This window comes from Aquarana catesbeiana, unplaced genomic scaffold (assembly GCF_042186555.1).
Source record: "Aquarana catesbeiana isolate 2022-GZ unplaced genomic scaffold, ASM4218655v1 unanchor236, whole genome shotgun sequence".
In the NCBI taxonomy this organism is placed as follows: Eukaryota; Metazoa; Chordata; class Amphibia; order Anura; family Ranidae; genus Aquarana; species Aquarana catesbeiana.
The window spans coordinates 99,654-122,795 of NW_027362664.1; the positions used below are offsets into that span (position 1 = coordinate 99,654).

Sequence of the window (23,142 nt, forward strand, 5' to 3'; positions counted from 1 at the left end):
AAGTTATTTTTGTAGGTATTTGAGTTGTTACACATAGCGCGGGTTTTATTCTATTTATATTGGTGACATAATTGTCCATATCTGGGGATCAGGAGCCATTTCCACCCTTTACTCTTGGCTGGGGTTCTTTGTATCCATATAACAGATGTTCTACATGACTAAATCTGCAATCAATTTTACTGCAAAATCAAAGGGGCCAAAATGTCTCCCCCCCCGAGCAGTAATATATTTCTATCCCCCTTGGTGGGAGTGGAGATGACCCATCTATAAGGATATACAGTACATACACACACAGCACAAGGCCGTGTTCATATTACCAGATGATTCTCAGGGCTGCAGTTCCTCTGCGTTCCACAAGGTGGTGATCTCACTTCTACCCAGACAGGAAGTCTCTATGGAATACAGGAAGTGATGTCAGTTACAGACAGGAAGTGATGTCAGATACAGAGAGGACAAAGGACATTCCATTTGGAAGGAAGTAGAGAGGAGAATTTGCTGGATTTGGCGGCAGAGGAGGTAATACGTAGATTAACCCTTCAGGGGGATCAGTTGATGATGAATATATCTTCCTTCCAAATCTGGCCATACATGGTTCAGTTTTATCGTTCAGCCAGCGGGATGAGAGGAAAAAACTGAAGTGATTCCCCCATCCACACATTGGAGGGGGATGGGGGAATCCTCCCCGCTGCACTATTGTATTCTGACAATGGGGGGCGCTCCTCCGCTCTCAGAATACACAGATCAGTGATGAAGCTATTGGCTGCAGCCGCTGATCGAATGACTTTTATCCGGCAGTGACCACACATGGATGGAAATGTGACCGATCCCTGCTGAACCAGCTGAATTTCCATGTATCTATGGTCACATCTCAGATCACCATGGTGATTAGAAATGGTGTCCTGGCCCCTGGGCTCTTGTCATTCTCACTGTTGGTCTGAATAATGTTTCTGCCTGAAACCTGGACACATTATTCAGACAGGAATGTGGCTCGGAGTGGGGCCAGGCGGGAGGGTGAGGGGAGGAGGAGATGATGGCACCCGACCTGTGAAGTGAGGGGTGGACTGGACAGGACAGGACATGAGAGGACTCATCTCACTGAGCTCCCGCTGCCGATCTTTCTCCTTTCTGCGGCCGCATTACTGTCACCATCGGCTCCTGCTTCCACCCACAGCTGCCTGTGTCCCTGCAGAGCCCTCCGGCAGAACAGAGAGGAAGGAGCGGGACCGAATCTCCAACATGGCGCCACCTCGGCACTGCCACAAAGATCCCCACAAGGTGCTGAGAAACAGGACTACAGAGTCCTTACAGGAGTAACCAGGACAAGCCTGCAAAGCAGCCAGCTAAGAAACCAGCCAGGGAGGGACATGCTGCTTTATGTACACAAGATGTCCTCTCCATCCACTCTGCTCTCACACACTGCTGGGGGAGATGTACAGGACATGCAGGGGGACACAGGGGAGGGGGGATTGGATTACTGTCCTGCATTCTGCACCCTTCTCCTGCACCCCATGTCCTGTAGTGACCTTTACCCTTCTCGGGTACCCTATACCCCATGTCCTGCGTTCTGCACCTCATGTGCTGCACCTTGCACCCTGTACCCATGTTCTACGTTCGGCACCCTGCTCCCCAGGTCCTGCATTCTGCACCATTCTCCTGCACCCCTTCGGTGACCTGAAACCCTTCTGCGGTACCCTGTACCCCATGTTCTACATTCTGCACCCTGCACCACATGTCCTGCACCCTTCTCCTGCACTTTGCAGCCCATATCCTGCATTCTGCACACTGCACCATTTCCCCTCGCCTCATGCCCTGCGCTGTGCACCCTTCTTCTGCCTCCATGTCCTGGGGTGACCTACACCCTTCTCTGTTACCCTGTACCCCATGTCCTGCATTCTGCACTCTGCACCACTTGTCCTGCACCTTGCACCCCATGTTCTTTGTTCGGCACCCTGCACCCCATGTCCGGCATTCTGCACCCTTCCCCTGCATCCCATGTCCTACAGAGACCTACACCCTTTTCCGGCAGCCTGCACCCTTCTCCTATACCTTGCACCCCATATTCTACTTAATACCACCCCATGCCCTGTGTTCTGCACCCTTCTCCTGCATCCCATGTCCTGTAGTGATCTTTACCCTTCTCGGGTACCCTGTACCCCATGTCCTGCGTTCTGCACCACATGTACTGCACCTTGCACCCCATGTTCTACGTTCTGCATACTGCACCCTTTTCCTGCATCCCATGTCCTGCGGTTACCTGCAACCTTCTCCAGTACTCTCTACCCCCATGTCCTATGTTCTGCACCCTACACCCCTTGTACTGTGCCTTGCACCCCATGTTCTACGTTCTGCACCCTACTCCCCATGTCCTGCATTTTTCACAATGTTCCCCCTCCCTTGCACTTCTTGTCCTGTGTTCTGCACCCTTCTCCTGTGCCCCATATCCTGTGGTGACCTGCACCCTACAGCGGTACCTTGTGCCCCATGTCCTGTACCCCACACCACATGTTCTGCACCCTTCCACTGCACCTTGTCCTGCATTCTGCACACTGTACCCTTCTCCTACACCCTATGTCCTGTGTTCTGCACCCTTCTCCTGCATCCCATGTCCTGCAGTGTTCTGCACCCTTCTCTGGTACCCTGCACCCCATGTCCTGCGTTCTGAATGAAATGGAGAAGGGTTTGAGAACCTCCCGCAGGGGTGGCGGCCCATTCAACCCGTGTTGTGTCAGCATCCTGGGCAGAACGAACTGGTGCTTCGCCTGGACAATTCTGCAAAGAATGATGGATAGGATGGACTTGCTCTCAGCCGCAGAGCAATCTTTCAGCAGGAAAGTCCTGCAGGCGGTGATCCCACCCTAGAGTAAGTACTTGCTTATCATCTCCATGTGCTGTCCTGAAAGACGATTTGGGAAAACCTTGGTTAGGCGTAACAGTATTTTGAGGAGTCTTTCAGGACAGCATCTATGACCCTCCATTGATTGTGATTTTTACTGTGGCATTATTGCTATGTTTTGTTTATATTTTCGAGCATGGCTGGAGGAACTCGATAACAACTGAGGCAATGGTGGAAATGTCCAGACTTTAAAGTGGTGACTGCAGTGTTTCCTGGGGAATTAGGTGGAGCTGCGCTCTCTCCAGGTGCTCTCCTGAAAGACTTGTAGAAATACTGTTACCGGTAAGTCTAACTAAGGTTTTTTCTCTGATGCTCTTATGATGTGGGCGGACCCTTGGTATCCTTAATAGCAAAGTGGGACTGTTGGTCCTGCGTTGTATGTAATGACTTCAGAATGCCTGCAACAAGATTTTAACCTGCAGAGTGTGGGGGTCCTGTTTAAATAAATTATACCTCAGCCTGAAGTGGGGCTTTAATAAAATGAAAACATAAATGGTGAGGTGAGGAGGATTCTGGGAATATCATTTGATTTTACTATTTGTGTTCATATCCTAGAGTTTTCCTCCTGTGAAGTCTGGAGATCATATGACCATCACATTGCCTCCACCTCCCTCCCTGATAGAATAGAGAAATACAAAGAAGATTCTAGAAGTCACCAGAGAGATCATGGAGGAGAGGTGAGCGGTGCTGGGAATTCTGGGACATTATCCAGTAACAGACAAGGGATGTGTCTGGATGGTGACTGTATCATTGTGTGTGTCAGGTTCCTATAAGGTGTCAGGATGTCACTGTCTATTTCTCCATGGAGGAGTGGGAGTATTTAGAAGGACACAAGGATCTCTACAAGGACGTCATGATGGACAATCAGCCGCCCCTCACATCACCGGGTAAGAGGAGACTTTATTGTAAAGGAGAGAGCAGTAGGGAGGGTCCACCTAGATCCCCCATCATCTGATAAACACATAGAAACAATGTATTCAGTCAGTGTGTGTGTTTCCTACAGATGGATCCAGTAATGGGAACCCACCAGAGAAATGTCCCCATCCTCTGTATTCCCGGGATTCCACACAGGAAGATCACACCATCCCTCATCATCATCAGGTAGATGATTGGCAATTATTGGTAGTTCTGATTTATACACAGCATGTTTGTTACAATTAATATTTTATTATATTTTCAGAGTGGAATCCTCGGGGATGATAATATGAATGTTAAAGAAGAGTATAAAGAGGAGGATGAGGAGTATGGAGTGATGGAGGAGTTTTCAGAAGGATACAATGATATGATGGAGCCACCAAATACCAGGAACCCACCAGAGAGATGTCCCCGTCCTCTGTATTCCCGGGATTCCACACAGGAAGATCACACCATCCCTCACTGTTACAAGGTTGGTGGGATGGAGCTTATAAAACAAAGACTCATGGAGACGATGTGTGGATTTTTTATGTGATATCACAAATGTAGCACCCTCTACCAGAAGGTAGGTGCTAGTAGGGGTTGTTTTACTAGGGTTTGTTCAGTACAGGGAAATTTAGGCAGGCCTATGCTGCAGGCTAGGCCTGTCTGTTTTGATCTTGGGGCTGGGAGTGGTTAGAGTAGCAGTGGGTGTGACCACCTGTGCTCCAGTTCTGAGGCGCCTCCCCTGCTTCCAGGGAGAATGTTCTGGAAGAGGAGGCTGGGCCTAGAGCTGAAGTGGCAGGCAGCACATGTGGGAGCCCTGACCAATCCCTAACTGGCATTGGTAGGGGACGGGTCTCCTATATATGCTGAGGTGACATGCTGCTGGGGGGGGGAGTAGTCAGCTGGGTGATGTGAGGTATGGAGTGCTAGTCAGCCGCAGGAGCATACCCCCATCTGGGGGGGGGGGGGGGTGTAGCGATTGCAGGAGAAGGCCCGGGGAGCACTGTGAGGGAACATTGTCTTTACACAGTCATTGGCAATGTCTCTGTCACCACGGTCAGTGGCAGCGAACTCTTGGAGCAGAGGGGCAGGAGAAGCTGTCGGAACACATGGTCCAGACAAGGTCCTCATCAAGGACTCAGGGCTGGAAGGTTGGAAGTTTGGTGAGTGTTACCACAGTGGATGGCTGGAGGATGTGCCAGGGATTTTGTAAGGGAACTCTGCTTCTACATGGTCACTAGCAGAGTCTTTATCATGCACACGATGGACGGTGAAGAGTCCTGGATCAGAGAGGAGACTGTGGGGAGTTGTGTGTCAAATCAGTGTGGTCGGCTGGCACATGGTTTGCAAGTTGGACTGGCTGGGGGCAGTAGTCCATTTCCTAGAAGATATACTTTAACCTACTAGGCCTCTGGAGAGAGGTTCTGCAGGCCTCGGGTCTAGTAGCAGCGAGTCACCAGAGCCAGTAGAGGGGCTTATTCAGAGGGAGTTCTTCATACCCATTAGAAGTGGATGTGTTATACCTTAAATGTAATTACAAGTTGTGCAGGAGGAAACCAAGAGTGCAAGAGGATGCAAGTTTGGGCAGGTGGTGAAGAGAACTAAGACCATTACTTTTACATGCTCAAAAGTGATATTTCTGTCCTTCACACAGTGATGGATGGAGAACTCTTAGGAACAGCAGTCTGCATAGGAGATGCAGAGGGAGTAACAGTCTGCAGGGAGCTGCAGGAGAAGATTTCTACTTAGTCAAGTGTGCACATTCATTCTTCAGGCTCTAACTATGATCAATGTAACTGAAATCTGTAAATATAATGGCAATGATTGATTCTATGGGCATCCCATATCCCCATCCATATCTAAGTTGTACCCCCAATAAAACAACAAAAACAAAGCTTGCAAAAGACTGTTTATTGTCTTTGGAAAGGATGCATGAAGTCTGGCAGTGGGGTGATTTGGCGGATTGTTTTTCAGTAGTGCTAACACCATGGCTACACAATAATAAAGCTTATATTTTACAGATGATATTCTCTCTCATTTTCTTGATTTAGAGTGGTGATCCAATCGATATAGAATTTGAGGTTAAAGCAGAAGAAGAAGAGACCTCTATGAGCGACGATCAGCAGTCTATGGAGGAGGATGGAATAACGAGGACATTTATAGAGGAGGACACTCCTACAGAGATCAGCACAGGTGGGTCATTAACACTAAATACATTCCTCCACCCATACTGCTCACTGATTGGTCCAGAGTAGGGCGGGGACTGGGTGATATCAGCCTGTAATCCCCTGGTCACTTTCCTGAGCTGTGTTCCCCATCCTGTATTCCTGTATTTCTCTTGGATAATCTTCCTTCTCTGTGCTGCAGACACGATTTATGTATCTAGACTGGATTTATGGAGATTCTGGGGTTCAGCTGGCAGCAAAATGTTCATTTTCACCATAGATGTTACTAGACATAGGCACCTGGGGTATGTGCTTTGGGTGTTCTGGCAAGATGTCTGACAGAACAATTCTCCCAGGGTTACTTGCTCTGTTTGCTGGTTGTGCCGGGTGGAGGGATATGTCTGTATAGTCTCAGACCCAAGTCACTGAGTGCAGTCTCAGGAGATGGGAGGCAGCGGTGTGGGACCTCTGCAACTTGTCTCATGTAAACATTTAATCTTCCCCTGATTACTGAATACCAATATTATGAGTCCTGACCCTTACACTGTATAATGTATATTGTACATTACATACTCCTGAGCCCTGCACTATATACTCTATGGTGTACATTACATCATTCTGATACTATATAGTCGAGGAAAAAGAACAGAGGCGCCACTCTAAGTGCAGTATAGCAATGAATTTTAATGAACAAAATGTGCATACATACTCACAAGAGTAGGATTAAAATAGGCATATCAAGCATGGGTTGGCAGAACGTCCTTGAAGGGAGTACATCCGTTGGCTGTTAGCTCATGAAGTGGAGCGGGTTGTGCCGGTGGTCGCCGACGCTTTCTGGACCTCGAGCACACAAGGAGGTGGGGGATGACGACACTTCTGGGTTTGCGATGGACCAATAGACGACGAGATTTTGGAGCATGTGCTCCTTCAGGCCTAACGGGGGCCATGTTGGATAAGGGCTTATAAGCTCTAGCACCGGAGCTCCTGGGTCCTAATGTCCTATAGCTTTAAGCATGCCACATGTAAATGTAGCTGGGCAAATGTTGAGGAGGAACAGGGGAATTGAGTAAACAAGGGGGAGGGGAGACTCACGGATTCAACATATATAAAAAGATCAATAAAGGGATTAATAAAAATAGTCATCGATGGACATTTAAAATTGGATGCGCATTTAAAAATTGGTGAACGTTTGAAAATTGAGCAAAAAAACAGGCATTGGCAAACATTTCCAAGAACAACACTATAGAACAACATGGTATGGCTCAAAGAATTACACTCATACGTATATACAAGCATGAAGAATAATGGGAAATATATTGCGATTGAGATAATATCAAAATGTATCCATAAGCAGGTGAGAAATAGTGTGTATATATAGTCAGGGTTTGGTGACAATTTCCAGAATAAAAATGAAATTAAAAATAGAAAAAAATATGAAAATAATAAAAATAATAATGGATAGAAAACAATAATGAATAGCAAACAATAATTCCTATATAGGAGGCGGGATTTGGATTTTTGAGGTGCAAATTAATTTGAAAATAGTATCAACTATAATGTATGAGATTTTTTGTTATTTTAGAAAACAAAAATATTTTTTTTTATTAAAACACAGCAATTGGCAAGTACAGATCAACAAGATTTTATGGATACAGCACTATGAGATGGAATTCCCAACATGTTTCACCCATGTATCGGGCTTCTTCAGGGGATGCTGTCCAACTAGGGATACAAGCCTTCTTGGTCTCTTGAAATAATGGTGGAACCACTAGAAGGTCACAAATCACTATCTGCATCCGGAGAACCATATACTAGAGGTGATCATAGGGGGCACTCAAGGACCGAAAAAACAAAGTTCTGCAGTGGACTCAATACCAAGGGACGAATGCTGTCAAAAACGGCCAATACTTAATAAGACTGGAATTTAGTGACAGCATGTGTGTCTCCCTGGGTTCCAGCAGCTGCTGGAACCAGTGCCACATAAGCCAGTCTTATTATTAAGTATTGGCGGTTTTTGACAGCATTTGTCCCTTGGTATTGAATCCACTGCAGAACTTTGTTTTTTCATTTCTTGAATGCCCCCTATAGTCACCTTTAGCGTATAGTTCTCCGGATGCAGATAGACACCTGTGACCTTCTAGTGATTTGACCATTATTTCAAGAGACCAAGAAGGCTTGTACCGCCTAGTTGGACAGCATCCCCTGAAGAAGCCCAGTACATGGGTGAAACATGTTGGGAATTCCATCTCATAGTGCTGTATCCAAAAAATCTTGTTGATCTGTACTTGCCAATTGTTGTGTTTTAATGATTTTTTTATTTTTGTTTTCTAAAAAAAAAAAAAAATCTTATACATTATAGTTGATACTATTTTCAAATCAATTTGCACCTCAAAAATCCCAATTCCTCCTCCTATATTTAACTAATTAAGGGATGTGGTGCTATTATTAAGTTGATCTGCCCGTGATCAAAAAACTATTTTTTCTCCAATAATGGTTTCTGTTTGTACGCTTGTTCAGGATAGATTACAACAAACCAGGTAACATTTTTATGATGGGGTGGTGCGACTATAAACTGATTATATCTATGTGTACTTACTTTTGTGGTTGGAGACCTTAAGGGTCCGGGATAAGATGTATGGACTGGGAGGCGGGGGGAGAAAGGGATCCTGAATGGATAAATTATTTAGACATAGTTAATATCTATATAGGTATATACATCTACTTCTATATACATACATATGTATATGCATACAATACCACTCTATGATTTCACTTATATGATTATGCCAATAAGAGGTCGCACTAGAGGTGTGCAGGATCAAACAATGTGTACGTGTAAGGGCCGACACAGGTACTACTTATAATCACACTTGTGGGGAGAAAGTGAGAGAGGAGAAAAAGAAAAGAAGAAGGAAGGGTGGAAGAAAAAAGGAGATGGGGGGGGGGGGGGAGAGGGGGGGATCGGAATGATGGGAAAAGAAGGGAAGTCGGTTTCTGCATCTGCATGCATATCTACACACATACATGTACACACCTATGCATGTTATGTTTAAAAGAGGGGGTTTTGGGGGGGGGGGGGAGGACAGAGGGGACTCATCAAATCAAATTGTTGACCTCTATTTCCTCGTTGAGGCCTCCGGACATGAGAGAGTCCAAGGTATATATCCAATAAGTCTCCCTCTGGCAGAGGCATTTGAAGAGCTCTGCCAGTGGGAACGTACCAGGGACAGACTCTATGACCCAAACCTCTGAGGCCTGCAGAAGATTTCCCATGATGTTTTAAAAAAATGTCAGGGCACACTGTGCTCGTCATCGCCACCCTCTACAAAATGGCGATGTTCCCCAAACCTCGTCCTGAGTGCCCGTATTGGTCCTCCCTTACATAGTGCAGGCCACACGGGCAAATGAGGCAAAAGACGACAAACTCTGTGGAGCAGTTAAAAAAGCTGGAGATCTGGTACGTTTTAGCTTTTGGCCATGAATTCTTTTTGGCCATGGTTAACATGTTTACATATCAAACACAGTGCCTTGCAGCACTGGTACAACTAGAGGGATAAGGCACAGAGTTCGTGTCGAAGGCAACAGGGTGGGATTTGTACTTACTAGGGGCTATAAGATTTTTGATGTTCCTGGCTTTCCTATATGAAAATTTAGGTTTGGCTGGGATGGTAGATTGCAACTGAGGATCCTCTAGTAGGGTGGACCAATGTTTACTCAATATCCATTCCATTTCTTTCTTTCTTTATGGTAGGACCCTTGTTCTATATAGTCAGCTTCCCTAGTGCAGTTCCTGTGAAGGCGGCAGACCTGGCTCTTGGGAATATTATTAATCCACCTAGGGTGATGGCAACTATGGTGGTGTAAAAAAGAGTTACCAGCTGTGGGCTTAGTGTCATTTATGGATAATATTTTGCCCTCATTGTGGTACAGTGCCAAGTCTAAAAATGATAGTTGTTGGGAATCGTGTTTGGAAGTGAAAAATAAACTATATGTGTTGGTATTGCAGTGTTGTAAGAATTTGAGGAACAGGGACTCTGGGCCATCCCAGATGACAATGATGTCATCAATATACCTCCCATAAAAAATGATATGGGAGATATATGGATTATTAAGTCAGAAGTAATTGGCTTCCCAGAGTCCCATGGTGAGGTTTGCATAGCTGGGGGCAAAATTTGCCCCCATAGCTGTGCCCATCACCTGTAGATAGAACTCTCCATCAATTTCAAAGTAGTTATGTGTTAGGCAGAATTCTGTAGCTTCCAGAATGAATGAATTCTGCCTGTCCAGAATTGAGTCCAGAATTGAGTAGGGGATCTGTGGAAAGAAAACTTGCCGTGGCTCTGAGACCTATGGAATGTGGTATTGAAGTGTATAATGAGTTTACATCAAGGGATGCCCACATGTAAGTGGGTTCCCAAGTGTAATGGGCCAGTTGTTTGAGAAGATAATATAGGATGGGAGATTTTGCACAAGGGGCTGGAGGAACTGGTCGATGTATTGAGAGATTGGACTGGTTATGCTGTCCATGGCTGCAACTATAGGCCTACCAGGTGGGTTATTTGTACTTTTACGAATTTTGGGTATATGGTAAAAGTATGGTGTTGAGAAAAAAATCCTATTGAAAAAAGCGTACTCTTGTTTGCTGATTATACCATCTTCCTTGGCCTTTTTGATAAGTGTGGTCACTTCGATAATGAAGCTAGGTAGGGGATCAGAGCGGAGTTTTTTGTATGTAGTAGTGTCTGACAATAGGCGGCGGGCTTCCATCAAGTAGTCACTTCTATCTTGAACAACTATCCCACCGCCCTTGTCAGATGTTTTAATGACTAAATCCTGGTTTTGGGTAAGATCTGTAAGTGCTGTTTTTTCGTTGTGAGTGAGATTGGGATGATTTGAATGACTAGTATGTGTCTGCAAAGTTTTTAGATGTCTGAGTACACAACTTTTGGAGACATGGTCCTTTGGCATGTAACACATTGAAAACTGATTTGGGCTTGCATTTACCAAATCCTCATCTCCCTCATTGTCCTTATTATACAGTTCTTCCAATGTGTTCAGGTCCACTGGGTGAGGGGCTTCTAGAATGGTAGTGGGATCATGAGTTGGAGAATCGGAAGAACATACTGTATCTTTAAGGGATTTAACGTTGTAGTAATGTTTTATTGTGAGATTGCATATAAAACTGTGCAGGTCCTTCAATCGTGTGAACGAATTGGGTAGAGAGGACGGAGCGAAATTGAGGCCTCGTTGCAATATAGAGATTTCTAAACCAGAAAGAATGTGAGATGATAAATTAAAAATCTTTACTGTTTGTGAGACTTGGCCCTGTGGCTTAAGTCGTCGTTTTTCCCCTCGCTTTCCTCTTCTTCTAGTTCTCTTTTGCCCGTTTGGCTGACTGCGGGATTGCAAGGGGGACTGAACTAAAAAAATCCAAAGGACCAGAGGAGATAAGTGTGGAGATGGTGATTCCTGAATTTGACATCGTCTCCATGCTATCATTAGTCAACACTGTACAGGGATGGGAGTTGATAGTGGGAGTAGTATCTGCTATATGAATGGCAGGTGGAACCAGACTGTCTAAGTGACCAGAGCTTGTAGGGACAAGGTTGCCACCTGAAACAGTGGTCAGAGAGACACAAGTGGCATGGACTGGGGGTATGATGTCGTGGGCCTTTAACAAGTGGGGGGAGGCCCCAGAGGTGGATGTGGAGTGGTGGACGGAGGGAAAATGGCTGGTCTGATTTGTCGTGCCCCTGAGGGTAGTGTAAGTTGGTAGAGGTCTTTTTTGTTCTTAAATGTATCTTTTCTGGGGCGGTGACCGGATGTTGGAGTGAGAGGCAGCGTGTGAGATCCTCCCCCAGCCCAATGCCTCCATGACCACTTGAACCAGCCTGAAGGATCCAGCCCGGATAGCCACACTTTGTCCCCCCGTAAGGTCTGGCGCTTGCTCAGCCGCCTGGCTCCCTCTCATCTGGCTCCCTCTCATCTAGCCCGTGCTCGCGCTGGACGCCGGAACACCGGCGCTGCCGCTCGGACAGCGGGACGATTGGAGGAGGAAGACGCCGGGGGCTCCCCCTTTGGAGTGGTGAGCGGGACACTCGCTGTGCTAGGAGAGGTTGCTGGGGCAACGGCTCCGGCATCCGTGGAGAGAAGCAGTGGAAACCGAGCCTGTCAGTCCCTGCGCTGCCCAGGTAATCTGGCAGCATCAAGGTACAACCTCTGTCTTTTTTTATTTCTTGCTGTGTTTTTTTTCTCCCCCCCCCCTCTGCTGCTTAGGAAGTAGATTGCCTGTCCTCTCCCCTCAGGAGGCGAATTGCTGTAGTTTGAAGTAGTGAGGGGGAGATTCAGGTGACTGGACATACAGTAACATGGTGGCTTGCCCCCTGTGAGGGAGAGAGGATCCCACTGGTCTGTGGAGTTATACAAACAAGGTGCACGCGGCTCTATGGCAATAAAGTGAAACCCCAAACAGCATTGAAATATTTATTGTATTAGGTCGAGTGATAACCCCAATAGTAATTAAATATAAGGACACCATCGGGACTGCGATCATACGGAAGGCAAGGTAAACTTGTCGGTCAATCAAATCTTCTTATATAACCCCCTGGCCTACATAATAAACTATGACCAGAAAAAAGGGTGAGGAGTCGCAGCAGCAGGAGAATATCAGCTCCCAAACAACCCGCACATCTAAAGAGAAGGGGAACCAGGTAGCAGCAGCAGCAGCGGCTAAACTGGAAAAATTTGCGCACCCCTCTACCTCTTCGCCACTTAAAAACACCCAGCAACAGCAGGAGAAACCTTGCGTGGGGGGCCCCGGGGATAGGAAGAGTCTAGGAAAAGGACCGGCTGTAATGCATACCGCAAAAACTGCAAGCAGCAAAAGCTCGGTGGGTGAGTCCTCGGGGACAGCAACCAACAATGTCGCTGAGCAAAACGCACCAGTAACAGTCGAGCCCACACTGAAAGATGTTCTGTGCGCCGTTAACTCCTGCAAGGCCTCCCTAAGCGACCTGTGCGACCAACTGAAGGGACTAAAGGAAGAGCTAATAACAGTAAATCAAGACCTGCAAAGGACTATTGCTAGAACAAGCACACTGGAAGAGAGGTTGAGCCAGGTGGAGGACGATTTAGCCCCAATAAAGCTAGAGCTCAAAGCAATGAAAACGCAGATGGGCCTATATAAAACCAAAATGGAGGAAATGGAAAATAGGTCTCGCAGGAACAACGTGAGGGTGGTGGGCTTACCGGAGAGGTGTGAGGGCCCTCACCCCGAAGAGTTCTTGGAAAAGTGGCTTAGGGGAATATTTGGAACGGAATCTTTTTCTCATCTATTCTCTATTGAAAGAGCCCACAGAGTGCCAACTAAAGCTCCATCGTCAGGGGGGTATCCTAGGCCAATAATCATGAAATTCTTTAATTATAAAGACAAGGCTATCTTGATGCGCAGGGCCAGAGAGATGGGGGAGATTCTGCACAATGGTGCTAAAATCCTATTTTTTCCCGACTACTCTCCCGATCTTCAGAAACGAAGGGCCGAATTTAGGGACATCAAGCGTAACCTACGGAATTATAAGATCGAATATGCCCTGCTGTACCCGGCACGCCTGCGTGTTACTGCCCTGGGGGCTACCCATTTTTTTGATACAGTGACAGGGGCAACAAAATGGTTCGAAGATAATAAAATGGACCTGTAGAGCTATGGGTTGAATAAGGCTGGTTAGGGGTTCCTTTTTTTCTTTTTTTTTTTTTTTCTCTTTTTTTGCTTTTTGGAGCACAAAAGTGGATGGCATGGGGGAAGGGGGGGGAGGGGTGCAACAGACGGAAGCACGGATGAGGGATGCGGTTGCACTAGTTATGTATGTTTTAAGTATTGTTTTGATGTCTTGGAACTGGGCTGTGGGAGGGGGGGGAAGGGGGGAGGGGTCTGCAAGGTGGTGCCATGAAGCTTGGTAATAGGGTTGTGGAGGGGGGGGGAGGGGGGAGGAGTTTGGAAGTGTGTCACAAAGTATTTGCTCAGTGCACGAGCCGGGAGTTTTTTCTTGAATGGATGGGAGGGAAGGAAAAGGTCACAAGTAAAGCCCCTAGGGCTAGCCTAGTTAGGCAGGAGAGGGGGTCACATACAAGGGCGGGGAGAAAGGGGGTATATTTTGTTAAGGTTGGGGGGGGGGGCTCACAGTGAGTTACAGGGTTAGACAATGGGGCGAACGAAAGGTACATGCACTTAGGAGGAGGGGGCTGATAAAAATAAAGCACATTCGCACATGGCGTTTGCTTTTGCAGTTAAACAATACAAGGGGCGGGGGGGGTGGTCCCTGGACGCGGGGACCCCTCCCCCCTCCCCCTTTTCACTTTCTTGTTTGTTACAATCACAGAGATGACGTCAAGACTTGTAGACACAAACGCACGAGTGAATTGCCTTTTCCTTTTTTCTTTTTCTTCTTTGTTGTTGTTGTTTTTTTCGTTTTTTTTTTTTTTTTTTTTCTAACTTTGCTAGATGCCTACTAAAACCCTAAAAATAGGCTCATGGAACATCAGGGGTATGGGTGACCCTGCCAAAAAGGCAGCGGTGTTCTCGGTGATGGAAGCTTATGGTGTTGAATTGGCTTGCTTGCAGGAAACTCACCTTACTAATGAAACTAAATTACAAATTCAGAGTAATAGATTCCAAGAACAGTACCACTCAGTCCATACCTCTTACTCAAGAGGGGTGAGTATTCTGGTTAAGAGAGGTATTTTATTTTTCTGCAGGGAAGCCAAGATAGACACTTTGGGACGTTATGTCTTCCTGAGCTGCGTTGTGGAGAACAAACCTATGGTGATAGCAAATATCTATATCCCTCCTCCGTTTAGAACAGAGATTATCTTGGATCTGTTGGAATTTATAGATAGTAGGGTGGATACTCCTATAATAGTGGTAGGGGACTTTAACGCAGTTCTGGATAACAAAATGGACCGGTTCCCGCCCGCCCTACGGGCGGGAGGGATTTCAGAGGGGCGCCTAGGTCAACTCCTCGAAGAGATTGGATGGTGTGACCTGTGGAGATCTTATAATCCTAACACCCGGCAGTACTCTTGTTACTCAGGCTCACACTCCACTTTTTCGCGTATAGATATGGCAGTGGGTAATAGCGAAGCTTTGCGAATAACAGGAAACGTAGAGTATGGACCAAGGGGAATATCAGACCACTCACCCCTGACTTTGACCCTAAATCTAAACACTAGATCTAGCCAAAAAAGGTGGACATTAAACCCACTATGGTTGGACCTGATACGTAGCCCAGCAGAAGTAGCCTCCAAACTAAAAGAGTTTATAACATTTAATTCAGGTACAGCACCAGCAGGGGTAATATGGGACACCTTAAAAGCATACCTTAGGGGATTATTACATCAGCAGGTTGTTATAGCAAAGAAAACGTCAAGGGAATGGGAGGTGAGGGCTAGGAGGGAAGCCATGGAATCAGAAGCACAATATGTACTAGACCCAACCCCGGAAAAACAGGAGATTTGGCTTAATAAACAACAAGAATACAAAGAAGTAATTAATAGAAGAGTAGAGAACAAGAGACTTTTTCAGAAACAAAATTACTTCGGCGAAGGGGAGAAAGTAGGTCGGACGCTTGCCCTCTTAATTAAGTCCAACCTATCCTCACCGGCCATCTCCTCAATTAAGACATCGGCTGGAAAGATTACATCCGATCCCGCCGAGGTCCTAGAGGCCTTCTCTACATTCTACAGAGACCTGTATAGGTCACGTCGGGGTTGGAATCAGAGCGAGATGGATGGGTTCTTGGAAAGGGTGAACCTGCCCGTACTCTCGGAGAGGGATAGGGATGAGATGGAGTCCCCTCTGACCCTGGAGGAGCTGCAAAAGGCAGTATCGGAGTTGTCAGGCCAGAAATCTCCGGGCCCGGACGGGCTGCCATTGGAGATCTATAGGCGATATGGGGAGGTCCTGCTTCCGGAGCTTCTAAAAGTGCTGGAGCAAACGGTCAAGGACGGAAAGTTGCCCCCATCAATGTTGGAGGCTGACATAATAGTTATACCAAAGGAGGGCAAAGACCAACTGGAAGTCTCCTCGTACAGACCGATATCATTGTTATGCACAGATGTTAAGATCATTGCAAGGGTGCTGGCATCCAGATTAAATAAGTGTATTACAAAACTTGTGCACCTGGACCAATCGGGATTTATCCCCGGCCGGTCCACTAGCACAAATATCAGAAGGGCCTATTTGAACCTCCAGGTACCAACAGAAAATGAAGGATCCAGAGCTATACTGTCTTTGGACACTGCCAAGGCTTTTGACAGCCTGGAGTGGGAATATCTATGGAGGGTGCTAGAGAGGTTTGGATTTGGCCCCGTATTCATCAGCTGGTTAAAAATCCTATATAACCACCCAAGGGCAAGGCTCAAGATAAACGGCGAATATTCGGAAAATTTTCCCCTTGAAAGAGGGACAAGGCAGGGGTGCCCCCTATCTCCTTTACTGTTCGTCCTGGCCATGGAGCCATTGGCGGGAGCAGTGAGATCATCGCCCGAAATACAGGGATTTCAGCGAAAAGGGGGGGAAGAGAAAATAGCGCTTTTCGCGGACGATGTCCTATTTTTCTTGGGGGACACGACTACCTCATTGGAGAAAGCGATGTATCTAGTGGAGGACTTCGGAAAGTTCTCCGGACTAGCCATTAATTGGGAGAAATCATCGCTCCTGCCGGTTGACTCATCGGCCAATCCTATTTCGACGTGTTTGCCCCAACTGAAGGTTACGGGGAAGATGAAGTACCTTGGTGTTGTCCTGTCTAAGGACCCCAGTGCGTTTATTAAAGACAACCTGGTCCCCCTCTTATCAAAATTTAAGAGAAAATGTGACACCTGGAGTAGACTCCCTCTGTCTGTGGCGGGTAGAGTCAACTTGATAAAAATGGTATGGATGCCGCAGTTGTTATACCTACTCCACAACTCCCCGGTTTGGATCGGGGTGAAGTGGTTCCAAAAAATTCAATCCCTCTTCAGGGAGTTAATATGGAAGAAAGGTCAGGCCAGGATTGGCCTACAAAAACTGCAGCGCCCTGCCACAGAGGGGGGTCTGGGGGTTCCCCAACCGTTTATCTATTTCTTGGCAGCCCAGCTACAACAACTAGGGGGATGCGACTCCGAGGGAGGTGGAAGCAACAATGTCAAAATTACTCTGCAGGGGAACCCACACAGCTCACTAGTGGGAGCACTGGAGGCAGATTCACTACAAGGGGAGATTCCCACATTTAAAATGATCACTAGGGTCTGGCAGGCAACCAAGAGAATAATGGGGTACAAAGGGATTTCAGAACTCTCGCCAATGTGGAACAATAAGCGACTGCATGAATTACTAACCGTCGACAAGAATAAGATGTGGGAAAGGTGTGGGATAAATCGACTGATTCAACTATACGAAGGGGACACTCTGAAATCTTTCGAGGAATTGAGACACGAGTATGGATTACCAAGCCAAGTATTCTATAGCTATCTACAGATTAGGCATGCATTGAGCAAACAGTTTAATAGACAACCCCTAGTATGGTGTGGGATCCCGTTATTGCAAACAATAGTTAAGTCAGAGACCACTAAGGGCTTGATTTCAATGATATATACCCAGCTTACAAAGAGAATAAATACGCAGGCAGGTCCAACAGGGGGAAGGGACAAGTGGGAGGCCGATGTGGGGGAGATAACGGACGAACAGTGGAGAAGGATTCTTGAATTTGGATCGGAGGTGTCGGTCTCTCCCTCACAAAAAGCCTCCCACCTGATGTTGCTGCATAGGTCGTATCATACACCAAAAAAGTTATTCATGCTTGGTCACAGAGCCAACGATGAGTGCCCTAGATGCAGAGGAACAGGTGATCTAATTCACATGGTCTGGAGGTGCCCAAAATTAGTTAGATACTGGTCCGAGATTCTAAAGAAAATCAACACCACCTTCAGAGTTAACCTAGAACCTGATCCCAAGACCTGTGTGTTGGGCTATGTGAACAACGGGCCGAGGGGTAGGAATACAGATTTAGCGATAGCAAGATGTTTGTTCCAAGCTAGAAAGCTAATAGCACAATCCTGGCAATCGAGGACACCCCCAACCCCTGAAGCCTGGATTGAAACCATTAACGCTACAGTATGGAGCGAAAGGACATTCTATACTAGATCAGGCAACTATAACACATTTGTGAAATTATGGAACTTGTGGGCCCAAGCAATGCCGTGCTCTTTACCAGTGCTATCTTAGTGCCGAGAGCAACCCTCTCTCCACCCGGATAGAGGTGTCGTGCTGGGCGTGGCTTGGGGTTCCGAAACCAAGAAAGAACAACGAAAAAGAACAGTAGTTAAATATAGGGCGTACCTCGGTATTACGTGGGCCCGATAGGGGGGGGGGGATTGGGGGGGGGGGGGAATGGTGTATTAGACAGAACAGTAATAATATACAAGCACGTATGATAATAATAAGAGATTATGCGGCCGGTTGGCCTCGATGCACAAACTGGGTGTCTTATAAGTTACACATTTGTATTACTGTAATTATTTAAAGGGGTTGTAAAGGTAAAAATTTTTTCACCTTAATGCATTCTATGCATTAAGGTGAAAAAACTTCTGACAGAACCGCCGCCCCCAGGCCCCCCGTTTTACTTACCTGACGCCTCGAAAGTCAGCTTCGCGTTCCCGACATCTGTTCCTCCGCTCACCCTGGCCGCTGATTGGCTGCAGTGGATGGATTGAAAGCAGCGCAGCCATTGGCTCGCGCTGCTGTCAATCACATCCGATGACGCGGCGCGCCGGGGGGCGGGGCCGAGTGATACAGCGAGCGGCTATAGCCGCCGGCTGTATCACGGGAGCGCGCCCGCAAGCACTCACCACCGTGCGAGGGAGCTCGCATTAAGGTGGTGAATGCTTGCGGGGAGGAGCTGAAACAGCCGCCGAGGGACCCCAGAAGACGAGGTTCGGGGCCACTCTGTGCAGAACGAGCTGCACAGTGAAGGTAAGTATAACATGTTTGTTATTTTAAAAAAAAAAAAAAAACACCTTTACAAACGCTTTAAATATGGAATGCACAATGCAAAAGAAGGAAAGTTTGCAAGGCCACAATGATGTGACTAGGTAAGAGACACACATGAGTACCAAACTGAAAGCTGTCTCCATATTAAGTTAACTGAAGTGGCAAAAGAAAAGAAGAAAAAAAAAAAAAAAACAAAAAAAACAAAAAAAAAAAAAAAAAAAAATGTATCTTTTCTGATATGATCTTGTTGGCGTTTGGGGGTGAGAGGACGATGCCAAACGTTGGGTGGGTTATTGTGGGTAAAACCTGGACAATGGGTGGGGATTGCTGGCCCGCCGACAGGGCCCAGCCTCTGGTCCATATGCCCAGGGGTCCATTCCATGAGGGGCATGAGTAGGGGGCAAGGGTGTAGTGGGGGATTCCGATGTGGTTGGCGGAATCCTTTTTTCCAGTTAAATACCCTTCCTAGGTTAAAATCATCCAGGTCTCTCCTCATTTTACCCAAATTCATTTCAATCAATGAATCTTCATCTTTTTTTAGTGTGTGGTTTCAGAGTGTTAAACTATGTGGAAGGAAAATGTGATAGAAGTGTACTAAGGTGGGATATATTGGTCTTTAGTTGTTGTGTTAGATCCAAATACCTTTGTTCCCGTTGCTTAATAATGATTCGCATCCATTTCTGAGTGCAGAATTCTAAAACTTGTGACCATTCGGTTGGTAATTCTGGTGAAAAGAAGGGACATATTTTAAGAACCCTTAGGCCTCGAGGGAACATGGAGTGGGATATATACTGTTCTAAAAAGAACTTGTCCCACCATTGGTGATTGGCCGAAATAATAATCTGTTCGAGCTTCCTAAAAAATGTACAACAGTTTTTGAAAATGTGTTGGGGGGGATGGTGAATCGGTTTTTAAATAAATCTGGAGGAAATAATGTGTATAATTCATCCAAAGTCGCATATTTGGCCAGTTCTAATTGCTGTAGCCACTCCATGGTTTGGGAGAATGGGTGTATATGTAAATGCGTGTGCGTTTAAGACATACGCACGTTGCGCATATATTTATGTTCTCATGCACACACTGGTGTGGAACAATATCTGGAAATTATTTAGACAATATAGGAAAATTGCAATATGTAGAAAAAAGGGGGGGGGGATTATACTAGCATACAATGGGGGAGGGGGAAGGGAAAAGGAATGAATAATGGCATCTACAAAAAAAGAAATGAACATTCATGCACACAGAGGATGTGTTTTACAGCAGTATAATACAAACATTTACCCAACATCTAGTTATTTTGACTCCATCAATCTCAGGGGAGATAAAAACGTGTTAAAACAATATACTGCACTTAGAGTGGCGCCTCTGTGCTTTTTCCTCAGCCATCCCAAGAGTTGCTTCTCATCTTCATTGGGCTGCCTGCTATATTATGGACTATATGGACTTATTACAGCCATTTCCTTCAAATTATTATTTTTAAAGTTCCCCCCCATGTTTTAGGTATTTATCAGTTCAGTGGATCTACACTGAGGTTGGTGCAAATGCCAACTTTTTTCTATGTAATACTTTATAGTCCTATCTGTTGTATCTTATACAATATGTTGTACATTACATAGTCCTGACTTCTGCTCTCTCCCCTCTACCCACTGCTATATATACACATCATATGTATTGTTTTTTGTTACACCCATTTTTTACCAGCTGGACATTTTATGTCTGATGATTTGATTGGAGCACAGACTTTTACATGTTTATAATAATGTAATAACATTGTTAAACTTTGGAACCTTAAACAGAAAGTGATAATGAGGGAGGAGTCAATAACCCAATGATGGTGGTCTTCAGGATCAGTCCAGTCTTCATCTTGGTTGTTCTCCCCCCATCTTCACTCTCTGACCTCTGGTGGGGCTCAGCCCCGCTGTTATTCATGACTAAATCATGGACTAAATAAGGAAGTGCAGGACTTCTTGTGTTGGGAAGATGGCAATGAGAGATAGAGGGGGTGGGGACACTCGTCCTATAATCCACTCATCACTGTCACTCCTATAAAAGACAGTCTCGTTGTTTCCTCACTCTCTGACTAAAGTCCATGAATAAAGAAATGAACTGGTAGGAGATCAGAGGACCCATTTACTAGTTACCTTGAGGGGGGAATTGTAAGATCCTCAGAGACTAAGCTGCCTGATGTGGGCGGAGTCCTGGTTTAGGGGAACCAATCTGCTCATATCTAGTAATAATCTTTTTATTTCTATTTTAGTAGATGGAAGGGAGATGAGGAAAACCTCAGAGGATTGTCTCACTTTGTCTCCAGACTGTAAAGTAGAAGATGAGGACATCACACAGTATAGTCCAGGAGAAAACCCGACTACCTCAAATGTCCATCCAGCACCACACAGTGTAGATGGACCATCGTACTCCTCTTATCCTGAGGAACCTTGGACTGTGCGGGACGGTGCCGTCCTTCCAACAGAGAAGAGCTGTTCCTGTACTGAGTGCGGGAAGTGTTTCCGTTCTAAATCTGAACTTATTGTGCATAAAAGATCTCACACAGGGGAGAAGCCATATTCCTGTCCTGAGTGCGGCAAATGTTTTTCACAGAAGTCCACTCTTTACACACATCAGAGATCTCACACAGGGGAGAAGCCGTATTCCTGTCCTGAGTGTGGGAAATGTTTTTCACAGAAGTCCACTCTTTACACACATCAGAGATCTCACACGGGGGAGAAGCCATTTTCCTGTCCTGAGTGCAGGAAATGTTTTTCAGATATGTCTACTCTTTACACGCATCAGAGATCTCACACAGGGAAGAAGCCGTATTCCTGTCATGAGTGTGGAAAATGTTTTTCAGTGAAGTCCAATCTTTACACGCATCAGAGATCTCATACGGGGGAGAAGCCGTATTCCTGTCCTGAGTGCGGGAAATGTTTTTCGCAGCAGTCCACTCTTAAAATACATCAGAGATTGCACAAGGGGGAGAAGCCATTTTCCTGTCCTGAGTGCGGGAAATGTTTTACAGTGAAGACCAATCTTTACACACATCAGAGATCTCACACGGGGGAGAAGCCGTATTCCTGTCCTGAGTGCGGGAAATGTTTTTCACAGCAGTCCACTCTTAAAATACATCAGAGATTGCACAAGGGGGAAAAGCCATTTTCCTGTCCTGAGTGCGGGAAATGTTTTTCAGTGAAGTCCAATCTTTTCACACATCTGAGATCTCACACGGGGGAGAAGCCATATTCCTGTCTTGAGTGCGGGAAATGTTTTTCAATCAATTCCAGTTTAAACAGACATCAGAGATCTCACACCGGAAGAAGCCACTTTCCTGTCCCGAGTGGGGGAAATGTTCCTCACTGAAGTCCTGTCTTCCTGTACATCAGGGATCCCACATAACCCTCGAGGTGTATTAGTGCCTTGAGTGCGGGAAATGTCTTCTATATGGATGTTGCTGGACATCACAGCTCTCATGTGGGGAAGAAGCACACCCTGATATACACCTCAGATATACTCCATGGCTGATCTTCATCATGTAAGAAACCGTGTTGGCCATTAGCAGTAGAAAAATAAAAATGGAGTCATTACCTTTCATTGGCTGAGTACATTTCGTGGTGTAAGATTTCACAAACACTTAGAGGTCTATTTTTTAAATAAATTAGTTGAACAAATGTGACCAACGTTCACCCAGCTGTGATGAGGTTTGGCCATATTTTATTTCCTACACAGATTTTCTTGGTTCCATATAGTGGCCATAATGCAGTATTGTGCAATTTTTTTTACTAAGATATTTCAGGAAAAATATACCATTGTGTCCACTAGATGGAGCTGGTGATCATAGGAAGTCACTGTGTTAAAATAGTGTCAGAATGTTTAATGCTGGATGAATGTTTGTCAACCAAATTTCTTATCGTACATCACGGGACACAGAGCCATAGTAGTTACTATGTGGGTTATAGGCCACCTTCAGGTGATGGACACTGGCACGCCCTAAGACAAAAAGTCCACTCCCTATATAACTCCTCCCACTACTGGGAGTACCTCAGTTTTTTCGCCAGTGTCTAAGGTGTTGGTCACGAGTGAGGATGTGCTGTGCTAAGCTCCACTGGAGCAATCCTAGCTGGGGCTAACTATGCAGCCGGATCCATTTAAAGTGTCTTTTTTTTGGG

The 23,142-nt window shown here is 45.9% G+C and overlaps 1 pseudogene; it reads left to right on the plus strand.

The window, feature by feature from the left end:
- The first annotated feature begins 396 nt into the window (after positions 1-396).
- Positions 397-23,142, plus strand: part of LOC141121994 (uncharacterized) — a 38,520-nt pseudogene continuing 15,774 nt past the window's right edge.